Raw genomic sequence first — 12157 nt, 5'->3', positions numbered from 1 at the left:
AGAATGCTATTCAGCTGCCTTCTCTCAGCTTGTGGCTTTCAAGTTTGGGTTTTTTCTTTCTTTCTTTCTTTTTTTTTTTTTTTTGACTCAAAGTGTGAAATACTTTTGTATTGTGATCTTCCCCTCCCCTCATCTCCCCTGAAAAAAGTTTCAGAAAATATTTAGCCTTATTATTTGTCATGGATTCTGGTATTTTTCATTCCATTCTCTCCCCCCCCCCCAAAAAAAAAAGTACTCATTAAGATCTATTAAATTGATGTCATTCATATTAATGAATTGCAACTTTTAAGTTGAAAAACAGTACTTTGAATCCTTCTGAAACCATATGGGGGTCATAGGAACAATTTTTTCTGGGGGTATATGCCAGGTCTATTGTACAAGGAAATTACTTGAAGACTTTGTTAATGTTCCTTAAATCCTCCCTGATGCCTGTGAAAATGGGACTGTCTCGAAGCTGGATCCCACACAGGGGCTCTGTGTTCCCTGAAGTTTCCACAGTGTTGAGTCAACAAAGAACTGTGGCAAAGAATCCTGTTTCAGTTGATCTTTACTGCAGGAATACTGTATATCAAGCAACTGCAAAACCTCAGTGGCCTACAACACTAAGCATTTACTTGTGCATCTGGGGTTAGGTGGTTCTGTTGATCTGGGTGGGGCTCATTCAGTGTCTTGGCTGGCTATTGGCTGATCTAGGCTGACCTCAGCTGGAGCAATTGGACGATTCTGCTCTGTTCCATAAGTCTTTCATCCTCCAGTAGGTTAGCCCTGGCATGATGTCATGAAAGAGAAAGCTTTGCAAGCTTCTGCTGGCAACATACTTGCTCATATCCCATTGACCAATCCATGCTAAATGGCTGAGCCCAGAGTTAAGGATGGGGCAGAATATCTCTCAGTGGGAGGCACTGTAAAGTTACATGGCAGAAGAATGTGGAATTAGGGAAGGATAAAGAATTAGAGCCAATGACACCATTTATCACAACTTATCTCACACACATTGCTTCCTTGATTCAAAGGAGGCCCTTTTCTCAGGTAGGTTTCAGATCTGAGTCCTTGGGACTGGGCTAATGATATTTGCCCAAAATAGATGCCATGCTGTCCTCCTCATACCCTGGTTGTATTGTCTTCCTTTTATGTGAACTTCCTTGTAGAAGGACCTCCTTTCCAGTGCAGACAGTCTTAGGAAAGTAGATGCTTGACGATTGCATGATCTGCCAACATGAGATGTGCCTGGGGCTGCCAGAGTCCTAGCTCTGGGCATAATGTAGATTAAGCCACAACCCACACCACTGTTTTTACTTATTTTCCCCAGTTCTTCCTAGGAAGATACTTATGCCATTGTATTTTGAGTTAATTTATGAAGTTAGATATCTAAATGAGCGATCCTAATGAGTAAGGCTACCAATAGTCTGTTTCAAAATACGGTCTTTTGTCCCATTTTTTTTTTTTTACCCTGAGACTTCGTTCTGAATTTCTAGCTGTCTGCTGGACATCCTTACCTTCATATTTCCATGAACACCTGTCTAAACCATTTCAGTGTTGCTTGTTTCAACAAAATGCATCACTATCCATCCTGTTTCTCAGAGTAAAAAGTCCTCATTAACCCCTCATGTACAGTCGTGATCTGTCAGTTCTCTTATGAACAATGTCATGCATCATTATTCAGCCAGACATGACATTTTTCTTTGATTACTTATGGAGCAGGGTCCCTGTTAAGCACTGGGGATGAGCGAACTCTAACATAGAGCTGTGAATAAAATTTCTTCCATCCTTTTCCATATTTAGTTGTTCATCAATTTCTTGCTCAATCTGCCTCAGAAATCTACCCTCTTCTCTTCATTCTTGTGGTCACTTCCCCTGGTGTGGATTAAAACTTTTTACTCTTGACTGGGGCAGTAGCCTCCTGGATGGCCTCTTGGACTTCACTCTCTTACCAGTCTCTTCTGTCCTTCTCCAGCCACTGCTATCATTGGCTAAAACATTGATCCCAACATGCCATTCCTTGGCTTGAAAACCATCAGTGGGTTTGGTACTTCTACAATAACTGGGACATTGAATTATCATATGACCCAGGAATTCTACTTCTAGGTACATACCCCAAAGAATTGAAACAGGTGTTCAAACAAAAATTGGTACACTAATGTTCCTAGTGGCACTACTCACAATAGCCAAAAGGTATAAACAATCTAAATGTCCATTTGCTGATGAATAGATAAACAATATATGGTATACTCATGCCATGGAATATTATTCAGCTGCAAAAAAGAATTAAGTACTAATAGATGCTACAGTGTAGATGAACCTTGAAAACATTGTGCTAAGTGAAAGAAGCTGGACACAAGAGGCCATATATCTTATGATTCCATGTATATGAAATAACCAGAATAGGCAAATTATAGGGACAGAAAGCAGATTAGTGATGCCAGGGGCTGGAGGAAGGGGAAAATGAGGAGTGCTTGCTTAATGTATATAGGGTTTCCTTTAGGAGTGCTGAAAGTTTGAAAGTTTTGAAAGTTTTCTGGAACTGGATAGTGGTATGTTTGCACACATTATGAATATACTAAATGTTTCTAAGGATAAATTTTAGGTGTTACACAAATAAAAAAATGCAAACTCTCGGTGGTCAGGGACCACCGATAATGAGTCCAAATGTCCTAGTATGGAGTTTAAGACTCTCATGCTTTTGCCTGGGCTATCTTCTTAGCTTTGTTGCCCTCAAAGATCCTACATTCTGGCCCTGCTGGTGTACTGTAATGTCTTCCTGCCTTTACTTATGCTGAACTCATACTGAGAGTGCCCTGTTCTTCCTTCTCTTCTCCCTGATAAAATTTAAGATCTGGATCAAATGCCATCTCTCTGTGAGGGCTACCCCATGCTCCTTCCTCTGTGTTCCCATAGCACCTTATTCAGACAACCACAATGAGTCCTAGTTGAGTGTGTATCATCACCCTGCCAGATGGTAAGCGCCAGGCAGGCAGGGAAAATGTCTGATTTGAATTTGGATCCCTATGGTCTTGGACAATAAGTGATACGTAATTGTTGATCAGTATTTGTTGAATTAAAGACTTGGTTATTAAAGTCTTGGTTCTGTCCTTAAACTAAGGCTGTATCCCTAATCCTTGAAACTCTTTGTAATAATCATTGTACTTGGGTTACATTCATCCTTGATTATCTTCATCTAATTACCATTAATTGACTTAACCTTAAATTTCTTCCCAGTTTACTAGCTCCTGCTCAACACAATGATTTGTTTTCTTGGTGCTTTGAGTACTCACTTTGCTTTTGCCTGCTCTCAAATTTGCTGATATTGCAGCTGATGTTCTCACTTACCTTCCCCATGCAGAGAAGTCCTTTGATACCTTAACATTGAACCATTTTCTCTGTTCTAGGAAAAGTGTGACAGAGGGCAAATCTTTTACTATTTTAATCTTATACTCTTTTATCAGAGCATCATTTGGTCTTAGAATAGCATAGTGTGCAAAGAGGGTCTGAGTGGTAAAGCATGAAAAGGATAGTTTTCCCCACTTAATCCCAAGTCAGGGCTTCAAGTGTTATTAGTATTACTGTTACCATTTTATGAAGCATTAGATACCATTTCCTTGCTAAATAAAATGCAACCAGGAAGATTTAAAAGTTCCATCTAAGTGATTTTGGATATTGTACATTATCCGTCTGTACATGCATTTTACTCCCAGTTTTATCGAGATTTAATTGATGTATGACATTATATTAAGCCGTACAACATAAGGATTTGATACATGTATTCTGTAGATTGCCTTTTCATTTTGTTGATGGTATTCTTTGGCTGTGTGAAAGCTTTTAATGTGTTGTAGTTCCACTTGTTTTTTTGCTTTTGTTATCTTTGCAAATCCCAAACACCAAAACCGTCATTGTTACGACTGTTAAGGACCTTACCACCCCTCATGTTTTCTTAAAGAAATTTTATGGTTTGTACTGGTAGCTTCAAATTACAACACTGCAAAGTCTGCTAAAGCTAATATTTTTGAGTTGAAGATTCAGGATGAAACTGAAGGTGTCACTTTAATTTGTGCACAGAAAATTATTTTATAATGTGGTTTAATGATGGAATAGGGATTGACCAGAAAGCTCAAGAATTAACAAGGGGCAGGAGAACAATTAGGTGATACCTCTTCTCACCTGACCCAACATTTGATTTTTTTTTTTAATCTGTCTTGCATCTTGAGGAAAAAAATTGCTGTATAAATTCAGTTGTACTACTTAGAAATATTCTTATCATTTGACTAAAACACAGAATAGTAGCCAAAAAAATCTGAACTTTCTGTTTGGTCTTATTTGCTCTGAAATTTAAAAATAAAGTAGGGATGATGGTAGTACCTACACTATTGTGTTTTTGTAAGGATTCAAAAAATCAGTCAACTTAAAGTTTTTAGGGCCGACACACAATTACTGCTATTTTCATGACCATAAATCTAGTTAGTTACTTAATTCATCTAATACTTTTTGAGTACCTCCTATGCACCTGCCATTGTGTAAAGTATTGAGGATGTAAAAATGAAAATGTAGGGTCCCTGGCCCCTTTGAGGCTTTCAGAAGAGAAAATTATTACGTAAATAGTTATGATTCACTGGAATATACTCTCTCTCTATGGGATATTTCAACTCTCGGGATATGTCTTCCTTAAAGCTCTGTAGCCATGAGTTCTGTTCTGCTTCTCTGTCCATCACTAGACCTTCTCCTACATATGTCCCTTAAAATAACAGTCTCCTCAAAGAGTCTGCCCTTTGCCTCCTCTTACTCCATCTACCCTTCCTGGTCTGTAGCCACTAATCCTATTTCATCTGAGGTTTGTATTTTGTATTTTAGGCTCAGATCTTCCACCTGACCCTTTCTGACATCTTCCCTGACATATCCATATAGATGTCCCACAGCACCCTAATTCAGGTTAACCAAAAACCATCTTTTTGCCTCAAATTCTTTTCTGTCCTATCTGTGTTTTCTATCTTGTTGAATGTACTCAGTTGTCCAAGGCAGAAAATGAGACTAATCCTAGGTTCTTTGCTTTGTCCTGTTCCCCACATTCAGGTAGTAAGCCTTGCTGAGTCTGTCTCCTTATCCCCACTCTCCCTGCCTTGGTTCAACCCTTTTCACCTTTGTCTGGACTATATTTAGTCCCTGGTCTTCCTTGCAGTCTCTCCAATCCATTCTCCACTGGTCTTCCTTGCAGTCTCTCCAATCCATTCTCCACTGGTCTTCCTTGCAGCCTCTCCAGTCCATTCTCCACATGGCTGTTGCCGTAATCTTTCTAAAGTGCAAATCTGGTTATGCCACTCCCTTTGTAACTTTAGTAGTTTCCAGTCATCTAGAGAATAAAGTTAAATCTCTTTAGCCTTTCATGATTAGCCTCTGCCTGCCTCCTTTCCATCTTATCTCTGATACTCCTATATACTCTTCTTTCCCTGGTTTAGTTGCTAAAGTAGGCCTGATTGTGAGAGCCTTCAGTGCTATATGCCAAGAACCTTGACCTTATGTAGGAGGGAGTGATTGAAAACTTTACATTTGAGAAAGGTGAATTTCAGAATTGAGAGAAACCTTTGAAGGCTACTGAGTCTACTCTGTTAATTCCTGATAAGTAGATGTCTCTTCTCTGAACACAATTGCCAGCCTGCCTCCTGTTCTTTGTTCTGATTTGTAAAATGGGAACAGTACCAGCTTCTATTCAAGCATACTGTGAAGTTGAAAGTTACCATTAAATTCATCAGAGATGACCATCCCACTGTTTTCTTCCATTCATTTTCCTTTGGGGTTCTTGGAGCACTTTTTCCTTCTCTGTGTTTCTTCATCCATCTAAGATGTTCTTTCTGCCCTTTTACACTGTCTGTTTACGTACTTCAAGTAATGTATATCTACTCCCCATTCCCTCAAGGACTGTGGATTTTGGTATAAAGGAAAATAATAAACACCCAAGACATCCCGGCTCACGTTATACCTGGGAATTGTCCTAGATGAGGTTTCTTGGATCTGAGGTTGACAGTTGAGGGCCTTGCCTTGGGCCCGCCCTTCTTCAGCCTGGAGTTGATCTGCTCTGAAATACTCTGACCCAGATGCACTGTTTGTGGAAACTCTGGCCCCAGAGTCACCTGCCCTTGTTCCTGGCTCATTCAGGATTAGAGTAAGTTTGACATTGAACCGTACTTGGATGTGAGTTGTTAGTGCAGATGGTGACCCCGGAGTGTAATGCTTGCCACGTGGTCAGTGTCCGAGAGCAGATGGGTGCCTTCTTTGTGCACCAGCTGACACTTGAATCCTCCTCAAAGACACACCATATTAGTGGAGTGAATAGGTCTGGAGCCGGCAAGAAAAGGAGGCGGATCCCAACATTCTAATAGTCCTGTCTGGAGAGAGCTGCTGGGTATGTGTCTTCAGGGGCAGGTCTAGAATTTTTTCCTCACAGAAGATAAGTTACTCCTCCAAATTCTGACTCAGTGACAGCTACCACTTACATCCCTTTAAATAGTTCACCATGGGCTTTCACATGCATGATCCTATTTGATGTTCACATTGACCCTGTAAGGTATTATATTAGTTTCCTAGGACCACTAAAACGAATTGCCACAGACTTAGTGGCATCAAGCCACAGAAATTTGTTCTCTCATAATTCTAGAGGCCAGAAGTTTGAAATCAAGCAGGACTGTGCTTCCTCTAAGGAGCTCTAGGGAAGAACTTCCTTTTCCTTTTCCAGCTTTTGGTGACTTCCTTTGGTTTGTGACAGTGTAACACCAATCTCTGGCTCCATCTTCACATGGCTTTCTCTGGGTGTGTCTTCCCTTTTCTGTCTCTTAAGGACAACTGTTACTGGATTTAGGGCCTATTCTATTTTTTTTTTTTTTTTTTTTTTTTAAGATTTGAGAGAGTGTGTGAGCAAGGGAAAGGGCAGAGGGAGAGGAAGAGAACCCCTAGGCAGACTCCCCGCTGAGCATGGAGCCTGACCCTGGACTTCATCCCAGGACCCTGAAATCATGACCTGAGCCAAAATGCAGTCAGATGCTCAATCGACTGAGCCACCCAGGCGCCCCTTTAGGGCCCATTCTAATCCAGGATGAGCTCATCTTGAGATTCTTACCTTAATTATATCTGCAAAGACCCTTATTCCAAGTAAGGTCACATTCTGGGGTCCTAGGTGAACGTATGTTTTAGAGAGCACTATTCAACTTACTATAATTAGGTATTAATAATACTCCTTTGAGGGTGTGGAAACTTAAAGAGGATGATTTTGCTCAGAGACACATTGGAACATGTTAAGTCTTTGGACAAATCTCTTCCTTTCACTAGGTCTTTTTTTTTTTTTTTTTTTTGAAGATTTTTTTTATTTGACAGAGAAAGAGATGGCAAGAGAGGGAACACAAGCAGGGGGACAGGGGGAAGCAGGCCTCCTGCTGTGCAGGGCACCTGACACGGGGCTCAATCCTGGGACTCCAGGATCATGACCTGGGCTGAAGGCAGATGCTTAACGACTGAGCCACCCAGGCGCCCCTCACTGTGTCTTCTTAGTTCTCCATCTCTCCAAACATGGACCATCTGTATGCAGTGGGGGTACTGATTTCATTCTGTGTATTTAAGAACCTACTGCATGCCTTGTGAAATGCATATATTCTTGTCAAATTAAGAACAGACTAATTTAAGAGCATTTTAAAATTTGGCTGGAATCAGAATGAGGAGAGAATGAGTTCATAATGGATTCCTCTGTCTTGGCTCCGTTGTTTTTTCTCTCCTAATTCTTCTCTTTTCCACATCTTCAGAGCTATCAGGAGGGGCTGGGAAAAGCCTAGCTGCTAAGGTCTGTGGTCAGTGTGGCTGAGCTGACTCAGTTAGGACATGTGACCCCTTCAATGTGGCTCGGTTTTTGTTTTTTTTTCCCCCTGGGCAAAAGGCATTTATACCTCAAACCTAAAGGTTGAAAGGAAATGTAAATATAAGCAATATTTTCTGTTTCTCTATACATTTCTTAGGAGGACCAGATGAAACTGTGATGGAGTTCAAGGTTGTCATGTATCCTTCTTGAGCCTGTTTCCTCAGGGACCACCCCAGCATCCTACAGTTGTTGTTCAGGACCCCTCCCTGGGACAGTTCCCCATGTTCCCAAACTTTTCCCCTTTTTTGCCCCCTTATATATACTTTGTAGTTCCTTGTCCCATTTTCTCAAGGATTTGGGTCTTTTATTTAAACACTTTATCATGAAATATTTCAGATATGAGAAACACATTAAAATATGTGTTTTCTTACCTGAAGACCTCAAATATTGCTGGTAAATTTGAAGCCCTCATGTACCTTTCCTTTCCCCGCAGAGGTAAGTGCTATTCTGAATTCAGGGTTTATCATTCCCATGCATTTCTTTACAGGGTTACTCCATTGCCTCTGTCCCTGTGTGACACAAAATCTTGATCCCATGGAAATGCAGACCTTCTTCGGGCTTTGAAGGAGGCCATTTGGGTGATGTGTAGGGGGAAGATAAAGTGCTAATATTTACTGGGTGCCTACTGTGTACCAGGTCCTGTGTTAGGGGTCTTCCATGCGCTCAGTATGATGCTGGCAGCTTGGACATCGGCCATCAGCATTTGGAGTCATTATCCTTATTTTACAGCCATGAAAACCAGGAACATAGATGGGAAGTAGTTGCCCCAAAGTCTAACAGTTAATACCTGTCTGACTGCACCAGGTTGTTCCTCAAATTGCAGCTCCTCTGTCCATATAGGGTGCTAGTTGGGAGCCTAGCTGTGTGACTCTGAATGAGTTTCCTGACCTCTCTGGTCTTTGTTCCTTTGTAAATGAGTGGCTCCTGTGACCCTTCCAGCCCTGATGCAGGAGCAGCTATTGGTGCCCAGAGTGCTTCATCCTCCGTTCATGGTTCTGAGTGCTTTATTTTAGTCATGTGGGCTTTTGTGAACTGGCCTTGAATTTTACCGTGACTTATAACCCCACTTCTTGCATTCACTCACCAGTCTACCCCACATTTATTGAGCATGAGCCAGCATTGGGGCTTCATCCTGACAGTCTAAGAGGCATACATACTCCTGAGTCACATGGCGAGCTTCCTTTCTGAGTTCTGAACAAAGGGCTTAGTAACTCCTTCTTTCCTAAACTGAGGACCACCTGTTAGCATCTCAAGGAGAAAATGCAAGGACAGGGTGGGTGGTGGTGCAAATTTGGGTGAGAGTGTCCTCTGAGGAGACCTCATACATTTAGCTACAGACTACTTTTTTTTTTTTAAAGATTTTATTTATTTATTTGAGAGAGAGAGACTGAGAGAGAGCACATGAGAGGGGGAGGGTCAGAGGGAGAAGCAGACTCCCTGCCGAGCAGGGAGCCCGATGCGGGACTCGATCCAGGGACTCCAGGATCATGACCTGAGCCGAAGGCAGTCGCTTAACCAACTGAGCCACCCAGGCGCCTGTTACAGACTACTTTTAAACTGGAAAACCACCTGATACCCATGGACGGTTGGGCTAATTACCAGGTGATCATTTTTGTTCGTATGCTTCCTCAGAGCATCATTCAATTGAACATGTGTTCTGGAAGGAATGGTGCTGGTAAAGTATAAAATGATAGCTAATACTCTTGGTCACACTCTTACGGAGGCTGACAAGAGGTGAGTCCAGCAGCCGTAGTGCTTGTAGGTGAGTTAGTGGTACTGCTCACTTGATTATACCGTCATTCCAGCTATTAGCGTTTGCAAGGAGAAAGCTGCCTATCTGAGAAGGACATCCGTTAAAGTGAGTAAAAATGTCACATTGCTTTGTTTCTTTAAATGTACTGAGAAGGAATGAAAATGTGGTAAAACCCTGTTTTCCTAAAACTGGGAGGAATGAAAGATTTTATTGATACCCTGGGGGTGGATAGCAAAGTAAACTTCTCTGGAGAGGCACTGCTAGAAGGTTTGGATTTTTGAGTCAGGCTCCAAGGGTCTAAGTTGCAGTTCCGTGACTGATTGGCAAGAGAATCTTACATCTCAGTTCTTGTCTGATAATGCCACCCCTTATTCACATTAAGCTGTGTAGGAGGGCCATTTTTATGCTGGAAGTGTGACTTAATTAATGTAATAAAGTTGTTTAACAAAACGGTCGGAGAAGCTATTCAGGTAGGATTTGAGTAATGCCAGAACCCACAGTGTTTGAGACCATGTGGAATCGAAGCGATGGAAGATTTGAGTCTTAGTATGTACAGCGCATACTGTGCTCACCTCAGAGTCATTCTTTCCTCTAACTCAGCAGAAAACAAGGTCAAAACCAAACCAGAGGGACCAGAGACGAGTCCTCAATGCTTTGTAATACACGTAATTTCACACGGTGGGTGGAATGAAGGTTGTGGAGATGACAAATTCTTTGAAAGCCAGGGAAAATGTTACGACCCTGACCTTGTACATTTTACATTTATTTCAGCCCTCCTCATGCTGCATTTTAATTTATGTGCTTACATGTCCAGCTCTCTTGGGTCTCTGAGTGCCCCTGGGTCAGGAACTTCATCTTATTCCTGTATTTTCAGTGTATTTTTAACCCAGGGCCTGAGCATCAGAGGTCCTCAATGCATTCATTGAATCTAATTGCTTTATTTGGTTTGTTACAGCTTGGCTGTAAATGCAGTACTTTTAGGTTAGTTTTTATTAGTATCATTGAATGAAGACCTATTTTTCTGTGATTTAAAATGTTATAATTTCCCCAAATTTTTAGATTTCCCCACACTGAGTTCACATACTTAGATGTCTAAAGGGGAGTGGGAGTAGCATTAATTTTAAAGGCAAAATGATGTTTTTATAGAATCTGACTTTGACTCCTTTAAATCTAAGTAATTACCAGATATTAAAAATGTCATGTCATGAATCTCTGTGGCTATGATAGCATCTAATATGTGAGGAACCATCTGTTTAGATAGCTATTTACAATGTGACAAATAGCTTCTCTCTTGAAACCAAGAAAAAACCAAAATGCGAAGATAAAGAAACCTATTCATGGAGTCTTTTTTTTTTTTTTTAATTTTATTATGTTATGTTAATCACCATATATTACATCATTAGTTTTTGATGTAGTGTTCCATGATTCATTGTTTGCGTATAACACCCAGTGCTCCGTTCAATATGTGCCCTCTTTAATACCCATCACCAGGCTAACCCATCCCCCTACCCACCTCCCCTCTAGAACCCTCAGTTTGTTTCTCAGAGTCAATAGTCTCTCATGGTTCGTCTCCCCCTCCAATATCCCCCCTTCATTTTACCTTTCCTACTATCTTTTTTTTTTTAACATATATTACTTGTTTCACTGGTACAGGTCTGTGATTCAACAGTCTTACACAATTCACAGCGCTCACCATAGCACATACCCTCCCCAGTGTCTATCACCCAGCCACCCCATCCCTCCCACCCCACCCCCCACTCCAGCAACCCTCAGTTTGTTTCCTGAGATTAAGAATTCCTCATATCAGTGAGATCATATGATACATGTCTTTCTCTGATTCACTTATTTTGCTCAGCATAATACCCTCCAGTTCTATCCACATTGTTGCAAATGGCAAGATTTCATTCCTTTCGATGGCTGCATAATATTCCATTGTATATATATACCACATCTTCTTTATCCATTCATCTGTCAAGGGACATCTTGGCTCATTCCACAGTTTGGCTATACTGGACATTGCTGCTGTAAACATTGGGGCACATGTACCCCTTCAGATCCCTACATTTGTATCTTTGGGGTAAATACCCAGTAGTACAATTGCTGGGTCGTAGGGTAGCTCTATTTTCAACTTTTTGAGGAACCTCCATACTGTTTTCCAGAGTGGCTGCACCAGCTTGCATTCCCACCAACAGTGTAGGAGGGTTCCCCTTTCTCCACATCCCTGCCAACATCTGTCGTTTCCTGACTTGTTAATTTTAGCCATTCTGACTGGTGTGAGGTGGTATCTCATTGAGGTTTTGATTTGGATTTCCCTGATGCCGAGCGATATTGAGCACTTTTTCATGTGTCTGTGGGCCATTTGGATGTCCTCTTTGGAAGAATGTCTGTTCATGTCTTCTGCCCATTTCTTGATTGGATTCTTTGTTCTTTGGGTGTTGAGTTTGATAAGTTCTTTATAGATTTTGGATTCTAGCCCTTTATCTGATGTGTCATTTGCAAATATCTTCTCCCATTCT

The sequence above is a fragment of the Neomonachus schauinslandi genome, chromosome 5 (genome assembly GCF_002201575.2).
Source record: "Neomonachus schauinslandi chromosome 5, ASM220157v2, whole genome shotgun sequence".
In the NCBI taxonomy this organism is placed as follows: Eukaryota; Metazoa; Chordata; class Mammalia; order Carnivora; family Phocidae; genus Neomonachus; species Neomonachus schauinslandi.
The sequence above is the reverse complement of the archived record's forward strand: the minus strand, read 5'-3'. Positions refer to the sequence as shown.